Below are 14,385 nucleotides of genomic sequence, written 5' to 3'. Positions count from 1 at the left end.
CTTTATATCATCGGCGAAAGTGATAATATCAGTTCGGCCCGTCACGAAAGGCAGAAGAACGGCTGAGAACAAAATACCAGAGAGGACCCCACCTTGTGGGACTCCAGTTGTAATATTTCTGGTGTAGCGTCGATTGGCATCGCGAACAATAATCGTCCTATTCTCAAGCATTGACTGAATGAACCAGAGCACGTCTCCGCCAATGAAGTAATACTCCCGTAATAGCCTTATCAACGCGTGAACGGATACGGAATCAAATGCTGCCTGGACGTCGATATAAGTAACGGTGATTTCCGAACCGTGCTCAAATGCTTCGAGGATCGTGGTAGTGGTACTGACTAGATTTGTAGCGGTGGATCTTGACCGGGTGGCATAGTGGATCTGCGGTGGCTGATGTGGCATTATTTGTTTGGTTAACGTTTTCAGAAGAGATTTCTCAAATACCTTTAGTAGGCTTGATGCAGAAGAAATAGGACGGAAGTGACTGGGCTGAGAAGCAGAACGTGTTTTTGGCAGCGGTCTTACTAGATAGACATGCCACATAGGAGGGAAGAATTTTTGATGAAGGATTTTGTTGAATAATGACAGAATGGGATCAACAATAAATGTACTCAGGCATTTCAACATAAACTGAGGAATCCCGTCTGCGCCGGATGCGGCCGTAGGTGCTAAGCTGTTTATTGCATCAATCAGTTGATATTTGGTAAGTTGAACTGAATTTAAGAGGTCGGTTGAAATCGGATTGATTGGTAATTCCATTGGTGTGATGGATTCTGGCTGAGCCGCAAACCTAGTTATGTGGTCAAGCCAACTGCTCAGATTGAGTGAGTGAATGGCGTCCTCTGATTTGCTTCTATGGAAGGGCTTCCCTTTATTTATGGTAGCCTCTAGGTGAAGTTTTATTGCCTCCCTCTTATTCCTAATGAAAAGAGCCCTGGCTCGGGAGAATGCAGTTCTGTCCGAGGGTGAGCCGGAGTTTTTCCACCGCTTGTGCATGTTCTGTTTGACGTGGAAGCTTTCAGAGACTTTTCGACTCCACCAGGCCCTTGAATGCTTTGTAATGGTTAGCTTCTTTGTTGCAGCATAGAGAGAGACAGTGGCTATCCATCTTGTCATTAGGTCAATTCCGAATTCAGGGTCGCATTCCTCAAGGACATCCCATGGAATTGCCTGGGCTGCATAAACACACCTTTCAGGATCAAGGTATTTGGGCGCTGTAATAGTTTTGGCTGTGATTTTTCTCCTGCCAGAAGTGACGGGTATTTCTGTTTGCACAGAGAGAATATCTCAAGTAACTTCTGACAGGCAAATTAGTGAATATTTATCGAGAGATCAAGTTTTGAAAATGTACTGTGGCACGATCAGTGCAGTTAATATACACATATAAAAACTGAACGAATATCGCCAGATTATAAACACGATGTGCTATATCGGACCATGGAGGCATTTTAAACTGAGCAGAGTGAACAGCATAGGCGCACCCTCAGTGATGTGGGGACTGAAAATCTCCCAAAGAATATTTTGTTTTATGCTCTATAATGGTACTGTCATGTGCTGACATTTGTAAAAATTACCAATGGGGAATGTACGAGTCCCTCCCTAAAACCAAACAATTTCTGTGTGCGTTACTGGTGGGCAACGTAAGATGCTCCCAAAGCAGGTCGAAATCTAAAAATGAAAACAGTTAGGTTTATTATTAGTAAAGTAACGGTATTTAGATTTCGGCCAATGACAGGTACTCAACCGAAGTGCAACTCATTCTACTATGCTAGACGGAGGAGGGTCATGTATGAAAATTACTGTAGATTCAAGGGATACTGAAAATTTTCTTCATTGAATTCGTGTACAGCGAGAGCAGCTAAGTTGGATTGAATTAAAAGAGACGGGGAAAAATGTATTCAACTCCGAATTATTAACTCTAACATTCTTAGAATGCTGAAAATGCTGTATTCTTGGAATCATTTTATTCTGTAAATAAATAACCCTTGAATCGTTTCTGAATTACGAGTTCACGATTTTTTTCTGCGTAATTAAACTTTTTTTTTTTTTTTAAATACAGAACTATTTTTTCGGCTATTATTTGTAGTCGTTTGATACACAGCTGTAATATGTTTATACAAGTATACATTACTCAGCACACATTAATACCGCCCTAGGTCGTTTTTCACAAAGTTAATTGCTACCTGTGATTCTGAAATGTTTTAGAAATTCTACAACAAGGAGTTGTAGATTTTTACAATTAGGTAACAGTATAGAGAGGAAAAAACACGATTTTGCTGTACCACTTTTTTTTTTAATAGGCTAACAACACATTTCTTCTTGTGTACTACCGCTAATACGCTCGTAGAATAGTTGTATGCATACCATAATATTGCCAAACATATCTACAATGACAAGAAAGGATAATTTTCTTAGGTTTAATTTTTATCACATCTGGGATTAATCTGTAGCACAAAAAATTGCTTATTTTTTTAGCACTGAATTACAAGAAAAGTTCACTCCTTATCCTAAGATTCAACATGAATTCGATTGAAAGATACTCGTAACACCCAAAAACAACATTTTGGAATTCAAAAGTACATCACCAAGGGTGTCAAGACTACTACTCAGGATTTCTAAGAGGTATAAGCTAAAGGTTATAATGATTTGTGTACCAACATCGAGCCACGATGATGAAGGGGTTGAAGAAATGTACACTGAAATTGAGTCTTCTAGATGAACAGAAAACTCACTACACTATCATTATGGGGGACTTCAATGCTATGGTTGGAAAGAGACAAAACAGCGCAGAAAGGGAACTACACTGTATAGGAAATTTTGGAATTGGTGAAAGAGGAGAAAGACTTGTGGAATTTGCAGAATCTAGAGGAATGTCAGTAATGAACACTTTTCAAGAAAAGGATGAACAGAAAGTGGATATGGAAGAGCCTAAATGGATTAACAACTAATGAAATCGACTTCATCCTCACTAACAGAAGATATATCGTGAATGATGTTACTGTCCTGAATAAGGTAAATGTTGGAAGCGATCACAGAATGGTAAGATGCACACTTGATATAGATGTAAGAAAAGAAAGGAAAAAACTGACTCGAGTAAATAATACAAAGGTCTTTGAGATAACAGAAGAGGAGAAAAAGCAGTATGTACTGGAACTTAAGAACAAGTTTGAGCTTCTGCAGACTGCTCAGGACCAAGATATCGACGAGGAATATTACAACTTTCTGAAAGTGATAAAGCCCAAGAAACCTATAGGTAAAAAGAAATCCAAAGAAAAAAATCAGTCAAGAAACACTTGTCATGATGAACCGAAGACGACAAATGAAGAGCAAGAAAAACACTGACAGGGAGAAAATTGAGTATACTGAGTTATGCAAAGCCATTAGAAAGACTCAGAGAGGACATAAGAAAATTAACACAAGAAAAGTAGAACAAGCATTAAGGGAAAACAAAATATTTAAATCAGCAATAATACAGAAAAACAAATGATACTGAAACTGAAGAATAGCGATGGTGTACTTATAAATAGCAGAGAAGGCATAATTCAAATAGCAGAAGACTACTATAAAGAGTTATACAAGGAGCGAGGGAATGATGCCAGCAGTGGGGAAGATGGATCGCAAATTAGTAACACATACAACGTACCTGATATCCTTCTTCATAAGGTAGAACATGCGTTGAAGAAAATGAAGAATCAGAAAGCTCCGGGGGAAGATGAAGTTACTGTAGAGTTGTTAAAATTGTGAGGAAGAGACGTGACACAAAAACTGGCAAGACTCTTCACAAAATACATTAGAAAATGTGTGGCGCCTAAGAAATGGAATAATGCAATCATAGTTTTGCTGCATAAGAACGGAGATACATCAGAAATTGGAAATTATAGACCAATTAACTTGTTATCCCACATCTACAAGTTGTTCACAAGGGTCATTACTAACAGATTAGAAAGAATACTTGATGAGAATCGACCGAAAGAGCAAGCTGGCTTTAGGACAGGATTCTCAACTATGGATCACCTTCGCGTAATATCACAGCTAATGGAGAAAGCAAATGAATATAAAACACCATTATGCCTGGCATTTGTGGATTATGAAAAGGCATTTGACTCCATACAGCATAAGGCAATGTTTCGGGCACTGGAAAGACAAGGCATAGATACCCCATATATTATGATTTTGAAGAAAATATATGAGAATGCTACCTCCTTTATTAGACTAGACAAAGACAGTAATAAATTTAAAATTGAGAAAGGAGTTCGACAAGGAGACACAATATCTCCGAAGTTGTTTACTGCTGCCGTTGAGGAAGCTTTCAGAAGATTAGACTGGTCGCAGAAAGGAGTCAATGTGAATGGAGAGTACCTAAACCATTTACGATTTGAAGATGGCATTGTGGTCATAAGCCACGATCCCAAAGAATTAGAGGAAAATCTTAATCAGTTATGCAAAGTTAGTAAGGATTCTGGAATAAAGATGAATATGGCTAAAACAAAAGTAATGATGAACAAGTATGCCGCAGAAAGGGACATAATGTTTGAAGGAGCAGTAATTGAAAAGGAGGAGTCATATACTTATCTGGGACAAGTTATTAGTTGTAATAATGATAAATGGCTGGAAGTCAAGAGAAGGATAAATTTTGGATGGATAGCATTAAGGAAATATAGCCACATACTGAGGAGCAATATCCTAATTTGTCTGAAATGTAAAATAATGAACCAATGTGTACTCCCCACCATGACTTATGGAAGCGAAACTTGGGCACGCACCAAAAGAATGGAAGAGAAGCTGAGAATGGAACGAATTATATTGGGAATCAGATTGTTAGATAAGAAGAGAAACACATGGATTAGGCAGCAAACTCGAGTAAAGGACATTCTTATCAAAATTAAAGAACTAAAATGGTCTTGGGCAGGACACATAGCTCGAAGACATGATGACAGAGGGACTAAGAAAATAACAGAATGGTACCCAAGAGGAGCTAGAAGAAAACCTGGAAGACAACGGCAGAGATGGATAGATGAAATTCATGAGTTTGTGGGTAGTAAATGGATGGCCATTGCACAAAACAGAAGGAACTGGAAAGTTGCTGGAGAGGCCTTCATCCTGCAGTGGATTGAAAATGGTTGATGATGAACATCCTATTTATAAAACAAAAATTATCTAATTATTAGTATTGTAAATATAAATTTTTGTATACGCAAGACACTGGTAATATTTAAAAATGTGTTTATCACCAAACTCTAAAACGACTCTTAAATATAACAGGCTGGTTACATTGGCTTCCATAGCCGAGTGGCCAACACAAGTGCATCAGATTTGAGTAACCGTGGTTCACGCCCGCGTATTACTAAATACAGTAATAGTCTTGTGTTCTCCCTATCTTATGAACTCCTCTGACACTTAGGTGATCGTCACAGAGTGAAAACTTATTTTACTTTAAAGGCCCTATTGTGGTGTTTTAGCCCCCCCCCCCCCCCAAGTTTCATATGCCCCAATAAGATAGTATCACTTTGGCTATTCTGGCCGTTGGTAAATCTGTCCATATGAGGTAAGATTAAGGACAGAAGTGCACCAGATTTCAGTAACCGTGGTTCACGCCCGTGCTACTAAATACAGTAATAGTCTTGTGTTCTCCCTATCTTATGAACTCCTCTGACACTTAAGTCCGTCAGAAAACTTCACTACTGAAAGAAATCATAAAGGTGAAAAACTGATTACATGTCATTATACTCATTAAGTTAAATTCCTCATCGCCCGAATATTTCGGTATGTATTATGAACAATATAAGAATGCATAGAACGAACAACTTCAGTCTTCGGAGGCAACTAGAACACTGAATGAGGGAACTGTAAAAAAAAAAAGTCGATTCGCCCTATTTATTTATCTTACTGATGACAACGATCCCTAAAGCGTTTAAAATCAAAATGGGAACTTTGAATTTTATCGAATATGATACTCTTGTGCAATGAGGTCAGGAGTAAGATGTGCAGACAACGAGATTAGAAAGAGAACTTCGGATGGTGTATTTGTGCCACATCTCGCTACTGTTCGACTTCAGTGGCTTTCTGATAAATATTTTCATTCACAAATTAGCAGACAGTAAGGATCGGGCCAAGGCCCTTCCCGTGGATTTTCACCAGCGAAGAAGAATTTATTTTTCAAGCTCCAGTAGAGAACACAATCCCCAGTTAACAAATGCACTTTGCTGACTCAGACTTCGAGCATCTTTCCTTGTGCGCTCGCCATAGTAATAAGCAGGACTATCCGAAATATCTCTACAGTGAACACTGCAAGAGTGCTGTCTGCTGTATTTAGCAAGAACGTGTGTAGAACAGAAGCAGGAATCAGGAAGTGCACGTGAAAGGACACTTCGTGGTTGTCACCCCTCGATAATTTTTTGTTCCCTGAGGCGAAGCTGCATTTTTGTTAGATGGTGTGCAGCGTCCTTTTGTTGTCCTCTCAAACATTTGTTCATAGGAGTCCCCTCTCCCCCGCACACCTCAGTAATCACGTGGGAGGTGAAGGACCAAAGGAGTGAACATTCATCACGTTCAAGAGAAAGTAAGTTCTTAAACGACTCCTTTAATAACATCGTTATCGCCGTTCTGTGACCGAGTCCGCATTTATTACTCTTACTTCAGAGTGCGCGAGCAACAACCACTGGCTTATTAAGTTAACACCGCTGAGTCGGTAAATGGGATTTCTGCCATGGTAGAGTCATGAGTGTGCCCTCAAGAACAGTACGAGTCATTTCGTTACATAATTATGAGAAAAGTGAGGAATGAAAATTACGTTTGTGTTTAGTAGGTTGAAAGGAGCCACGTGCTTCTCCGCTGGGAGGAACTGGGTTCGTTTCCGTTCCGGCATTTATAGAATTTTTTCAAGGCTACGTAATCCTCTAGGTCGCTCCTTTCTCAAGGGAGAGGGGTTGTGCTTTGTACACGACATATTATTAAGGGGCTGCCTTCTGCACAGATACCTATGCTTTCTTTACATCGATGGGTTAGACCGTTAGAAGTTTTGGAGACAATCTCTATTTGCATACTTTAGCCGAAAGTCACGGACTGACCCTACCTCCGCATGCAGTACAGGCTTTAAATACATTCCTTACCTCATCTGCATATAGAACTACACTGATGAAATTAAAATATCAAAGAATCACAAAACTGCAGTACCAATAGCAAATCATTAATAAGCTTCTACTTAATTAATAAAATAATCCTCAAATTATTGTTACTCCAAAAAAGTACTAAAAAAATATATTTTTTTGAAATTCTCGATTCACTTCAGTGAAGTCGAGAAAAAACAAACTTTTTCTTTCTATTTCATTAAATGAACAAGTTTCCTGTGCGTTCTAATACAGTAGCACGGTGGTGAACAAAAATTTTGGACTCTCAACCAAAATTGGCGTAGAGAGAGTATCTTGGAGTTTCATAAATATTATAAACAGCTATCGTATTTTAGTTCATTGAAATATACAGTACTACAGACTAAAAGATAAATACTAAAAAGGAAACTTTAACCTAATTCATAAACAGCATGCGCAGTGGATTACGCGACTTCAACGAAAATTATAAATAGTTATTAACGTATTTTAATGTCTACAATGTACAACACTAAAGTATGATTATTTATTTATTTATTTATTATTATTATTATTTTTTTTTTTTTTTTTTTTAAGGATAAAGTTCACCGCTATCATTTCATTATCATTACATTTCTCTCGCTGCGATTCTTTTTCTACAGTTTTGGACTTTCGCGATGAATTTAAAGTTTTCCTTTTCTCTGACTTTCATCAAGAAGAAGCTATGAAGAATAATTCCTAAACACTAATTTTCCTTAAGGGGCATATATTACCGCATCGAAAACAAAGTAATTTGGCTCCAACAATAGAAACAATCAAGGACGTATATAAGAGCGCATGTGCATAGAATACTGTACTCAGTACTGGAGTTATTTTTTTAAATTCACGATTCACTCGAGTGAACCTATTTCTTTTCATTCTCTCTCTAAACGAGTTACCTATTCGGTTCTAACACAATAATATGACTGAGCAAAAACCCTGGGATCGCCACAAAAATTGGTGTATAGAAAATGTCTCGGAGGTTGCATAAATATTATAAATAGATATCATATTTCGGTTCATTCAAAAATAAATACCATGCGTAGAGCAATATTCCTCGACCTTCTAAAACCCATTTCTGCGCAAACCGAAATCAAGTATCACCTTAATACTAACAATTTTGTTGTTATGGCAGCCACGCAAAGCAACTGTAGGTTCCAAAGAAAAAACAAGTACTGTCTACGCAATTCCTATAATAAAACATCCAGAGGAACCTTTACAAACAATTCAATTCTTTCTTGGCATCCACTGGGGAAAAACCATAAAATATTATTATATAGTTGTATTTTGAAAACTATCGAGATGGATGGTCTGATAAGAAATCAAGTTTTGTATTTCGCCGCTATAAATTTTCGAATGACCAAAGATCACGGTCAACCTGCATTGAATTCATTGTCCCAAGAAGTGATTTAGGAAAATTCCTTTAGAACTAAATCTCTCAGGATGGAGAACAGCAAAGGGAGGTCATTAAGTCCTTTGCTGATATCTGCGATTGCACCATATTCTATGGTTTTATTCCACAGTTTTCTTCTGTAGTTTACTCTAGTTTGTATCGGGAGCTAATTTTTTTGCGTGTTACATTTTCTTTACAGTGCCCGCATGCGAAATTTCCAGGGGGTTTCGACATGACGTTATTGAGTTTCTTTGTGAACACGGGTAAATTTGAAGGCTTAACGACTGTAGTGAATCATTTAAATCACTTCAATTCATCAGCTAAGTTGTTCCCTATGTAGGGCATAAAAACTTTGCTAATATACTATATGGCAAGGGTTCACAAATTGCGACCCGCGAGCTTTTTGTATACTGCCCACGGCCGTTTTTATGATACTATGTATAAATGTGAAGAAAATCTTTCTTCAAATTTTATAGAATCATAAGACTAGTGTACTAACTACAGTGGAAAGCAGTTAATACGAAATGCGGAGGACTTTCACAAATATTTCCTATTAACTGAGTTTCGTGTTAAAATTTTATGACCGATTCCAAATATGGGGGGAAAAAAGGGAGGGAACTGGGCATATAGGTGGGGTTGACTGATTGATTAATGTTTTTTTATGGAGCGTGGGCGACTAAAGCCATGATGCGCTAAGTCCTTATGTAGGTAGGGATTAGTTCGCAGAAAATAATTAGTTTGCTGATAGGTAATGTGAAAATCCCAACTATCACAGTTGCGATAACAAGATACACTGCAAACCCTTTTCTTTCCAAAGATTCTTTCATGCGAGGGTGGTAGTGACATCACAGCATCAACCTCATATTATTATATGGCCCACCCACAATTTCTATCGTGGTATTTTAATCAAACATTGGCCTGCTGACGAAAAAGTTTGAGAACTGCTGCTATATGGTATGAAATTCTTGACACACACAGAGTAGGACTGTAATATATTATCCTATAGTTGTCTTTAATAACTATCAAGACTAATAGCTGTTTCGTTCTTTCTTTATTTGGATGAGGTCCAGAAACTAAGAAAACAAGAATCTCGGCAAATTTACATAAATATCAAGGGTTGTTGGTTGGTTTAAATTAGAACTAAAGTCAGACCATAAAGATCCAGTGGGTCTTTAAATTGGTTTTTTCTTTAGTTTCATTTTGAAAATAAGCTCTGGCTGGGACTGGCTAGCTCAATATCCCCCTGGAAAAGGTCGCAAAAATATTCTTCATCTTGTCGAAGGCATTGGAATTCGGCACCTTTCGAAACAGATGGCATGTGACATGGCGATATTAAAAGTCGAAGAAAAACGAAATCGTGCTATGTTTTACAGTGTATATTTGTCTGAAAACAAAGGTGCGAAAAAAGTGTAGGGATCTGTTCGAACCAATAGAAATCTACCAGAATTAAACGCCATAAAACAGCTATATTTACTGGCACTTTTTTCCTGAAACACCTGTACAGGATGGCGGTATTTTCATTTAGCAACATGAAATTCAATCTAAATTTGGCCGTGACAATGTCTGATGCATGCAGTTCTGAACAGCTTTTCATGAACGTGTGAAATATACCAAAAAAAAAACAAAGTAACGAAGATAAATTAGCTCATCATTCAGTAAACGCAACTACATATAACTTGTCACGCTTAGAGCCGTGTTGTTGTCATCATTCTAAGAGGAACAAATACTGTACTTAGCAATAACTAAGCTGACTTCAGGGAATAGAGGAATTGGAGACAGCTGATCAAGGTCCATGATCCGTTCAAAACTTGGTTAGCGTCGTATATCGCTTATCATAATCGGACGCACACTTAACCGTTTCCCTTAAACTCCTTTGGCTGTTTCTCATTCTTAAAAATTGCCAAAAGTGAGCACTAAGGGTCCCTGATTTAAAGGGCACAATTTCTTACAAGATATGTAAACATTACATAAATTACTAATGTTTTATTCTGAAACCTAACTACACTTAGTAAACAATATATACACAGATATACTATATCCCATTTTATAAATAGTCTGTGATCTTAAAAACATTATGGACTATATCTGGAACTCACATTCTGTCTGGCGCTACTATAAAAATGTATAAATAATAAGACAAGCAAAACTAAGAGTTAAAATTTAAAAAATTATAGGTGTAGAGACCTCTCTTTATAAATAATGAAATGACCACGGTTTACAAATACAGGTTTACCAATTTTTATACATATCCGATTCATGTAAAGAATTTAAGGCACAAAAAGTTTTTAAAACAGAGTTAAAATTTTTAATATATAATTAAATTCTTAATTTTTTCCATAAGTATCGATTATGTATTTATAGGAGGATGGCAAGAAATCAGAGCTCAGCCTCGACTTGCATCACAAAGCGGGATATGAATATAGTGCCCCTTACATATATTTTTAGTAATTAAGCATTTATTTATTATTAAAATGTTCGTCAAAATCTCCTTTTGAAGTAGCACTGCCCGTGTTATTAAAGGTTGAGGAACGTTCAGCTAATTGATTTGTGTCAGTAGTAATGCTTGTGGGCGAGCCAAAGATGGATCTTTGGACTTCATTTTACTTTAAAAATTATTGTTTCAAGGTTCTAAAAAAATTATTTAAGATTTATTATAATATGTACATAGTTCATTAGCATTCTTTTTCTTTCATTTCTTTAACTCCAAAACAACAGTATTGTTTCGCGAATTTATCAAAAAAAAAAAAAAAAAAAAAAACATACGAACAATCACACCACTTTTACTGAACAGCGCACAAACTAGCTCAAGGATCCTTTAAACATAATCCTGGTTATACTATACGACGGTCTCCCCAAATATATGAGAACCTGAATAATAAGTATATATGAAACCAATTATGAATGACCTCGGTGAATAATCTGCACACTCTACTGATGCTAATAAAAATGCGGAAGGAAAATAACAAGTGGAGAGGTCCAGAAAATTTAATGAGTGCAAAAACGAAGTTTTATAACAAAAGCGCTTGTTATTCAAGTTTTACATAAATGAAATGTTCTTCTATTGATTACTATAAATTGCACAATACGAAACAGATATGATTTTCTTATTTATTTAAATAAGGTATGTATTTCTTTCAAACAATAACCTCACTTAGCTAGGACTTGACTGTATTGCAAGTAAGGTTTCGTGCCCTTCCCATCCACACCAACCCATCCGATTGTGACTGTGTGTTTCGTGCAGTTTAGCTGTCGTAATAATCTACACGAAACTCTACCAAATGACAATTATTTTGATTTGTTCCATTTGTGAAAAGGACATGTGATTCATGCTAAAGGTATTTGGTTGAACTTCAAAAATACACTTTTTCGACTTTATTTAGAAATTTACTTTATTAAATTGCTAAATACGTGATGTACTTTGTGTGACATTAAATTTAGGACTGGCTACCTTTCTGCAACAAATGTGGAATTCTACCCACAGCCATGATGATTGGCATTCTACCATCATCCATGATAGAATCCCATATCATATCGCATCATGAGCCCTGGTGCACCATACCTTTATTGATCCTCAAGGTCATTTTTCTCTTTCCTCTCCATCCAAGCTCAAGGTCTTTGTGCAGTTATATCACAAGATGATATGCCAACTGGGAAAGAGATAGACTTCGAGGTGATAATAGTGGTAGCAGTTTGTCGGTGCAGATGACTTGATCCTATACGAGGGTTTAGTGTCAAACAACGTTAACTACAAAATCATTTTGTAGTTGATGTTTTTGTAATTAACCAAAAAAAAAAAAAAAAAAAAAAAGTTATTTGACATTTTCTTGGTTTACCGGAAATATACTTACAGCCTAAGCTAACCTTTAAAGTACAGTACTAGAGAGATACAGTTCTATGACATGATATGCATTGTTATTTGTATAAAGTAAAACTAAAGTTATCGCAATGAGAAAATGCAATTTTGTAGTTAACGTTGTTTGACACTAAACCCTCGTGTAGTTGGGACAGAAATGCAGCCTATCCTAAATTTAGTAACTAATATCTAATAAATAAAGTGTTTAGCAATTTAGTACACGAAATTTCGAAATAAATGGGGGAAAAAAGTTTAATTTTAAGTTTCAACCAATACCTTTTTAACCAATTAGATTTCCAATTATGAAATTTAATTATACGCTTTTTTAATTTAATTATACGCATTAAGTTCATTTTTTATCTTTCAGTATATCATCTCTGTAGTCCTTTCCGTTTACATCGTATTGACTAGAGATGTTTGAAATAAACTGTCAAGTTTATATAAATGGGGATTTTTCTGGCGCACAGACTATACTTCCTTAAGTACTCCAGCTCATGCCGTGTATTATGTCTCCACTGTTCATCCATAAACAGTAGGGTTTTTTGCTTCGCTATCGGTTTATCGGGAACGAACAAAATTAGCATAAATTTGCGATGGAACACTTAAAAGCCTCCGTGACTGCCTCTGTCTGTTTATCACAAGCGACCTACTTGCTCCCAAATATTTTTTGATTGTCCTTCCTGCTGTGAACATCCCTAATAATGCCACACATTGCCAAATATCCAGCGAATCCTGTTTATAATCCTGTTCGCAGTTACTGTAGTTAGTCTGAAATAAATACTTAACTATTTTGGTAACAAAGTATGTCATATAACAGCAGTTGTCAACCGGGGATACGTATATCCTAGGGATACCTAAAAAGGTCGCAGGAACACGCCAAACGAATGAGGAAAATAAATAACCGCTTTAAAATTATTAGCTTTGCTGCATCATTTATGCAATAAGTGTACCCTATACTTTATTTTGAATTATACTTAATTTTTATAATTTACTTTTATTTTATTATTATTAATGTTACACAAATTGTAACATAAAAACCGGGGAAATACAATGGGAATACAGGAACTGAAATCTTGGGTCAGAAGAGGTACACATAAGAGACTGAAAACTACCATACAACACGATGTGATACTTCTCGCGTATAAGCCTCTGAGTCACTGAACATTATCAAATTTTCACCAAAAGTTACCATAGATACTTCGGTAAGTCAAAAAATGTATTGACCAATGCATAAATCGATATTTGAAAATATACTTCGAGGGCCACAGCCGACGTTGCTTGATTTGGTATATTTCTGCATAACCAAATGGATTGAAGTGTGCAAAACTATTTAATATTAAAGGACACAATTGTGGCCTCTGAAAGGTTAACTACTTTCAATTCGAAGCCAGATTTATATTTGTCATACTTTCACTTTTTATGAAAGAATACGATTATTAGTACTATCAACTGCCCTTCCGATTACATATCAATTTCCGACTACTGTTCAACAACAAATTTAGGCACTGTAAGAGTTGAGAAATGCAAGGGTTACCTGGATTTGTTGTTGAAAATACAGTCCATAAAATGAGTGGCAACTAGATAAACAACAATCTGTCCATTGCACTCACCCTACTATAAAGAAATGAGAGAAATATGGATTTTTCGAGGTAACATTAAAAATTCTTTTTATTATTTTGAAGATTTTATTATTTCAAATTATCTTAAGTTATTAATAAAATGTTTTCTCCATATGTGAAACCTGACAATGACCCGTATTTTTTTATTTTTGAAAACGTCCAAAATTTCTCAACTTATACTATGGTAGTAGGTAAGCTTTTTTTTTTTTTTTTTTCAACTTTTTCCTCTTCTCCTGGCACGAGGGAAATGGGAGTAGACAATACTGAAGGCTGTTTTGTCATTATGCCTCTAACCGAGTAGCCAGAGGGAAGAATGCGGAAAAAAATACGAAGAGACATTGGAGACTGTATTTACTGTGACAGCTATTCCGATACGTATTTGGAAAGCCAAACAATGGG

The 14,385-nt window shown here is 36.4% G+C and overlaps 1 protein-coding gene across 2 annotated transcripts in view; it reads right to left on the bottom strand.

Moving 5' to 3' along the window:
- Positions 1-14,385, bottom strand: part of LOC150090966 (uncharacterized) — a 308,945-nt gene that overhangs the window by 210,279 nt on the left and 84,281 nt on the right. The window lies entirely within an intron of this gene.

Source organism: Mastigoproctus giganteus, chromosome 1, assembly GCF_048544385.1.
Source record: "Mastigoproctus giganteus isolate SK-2022 chromosome 1, ASM4854438v1, whole genome shotgun sequence".
Classification (NCBI taxonomy): Eukaryota; Metazoa; Arthropoda; class Arachnida; order Uropygi; family Thelyphonidae; genus Mastigoproctus; species Mastigoproctus giganteus.
This window is presented reverse-complemented; position numbering and strand designations above follow the sequence as displayed.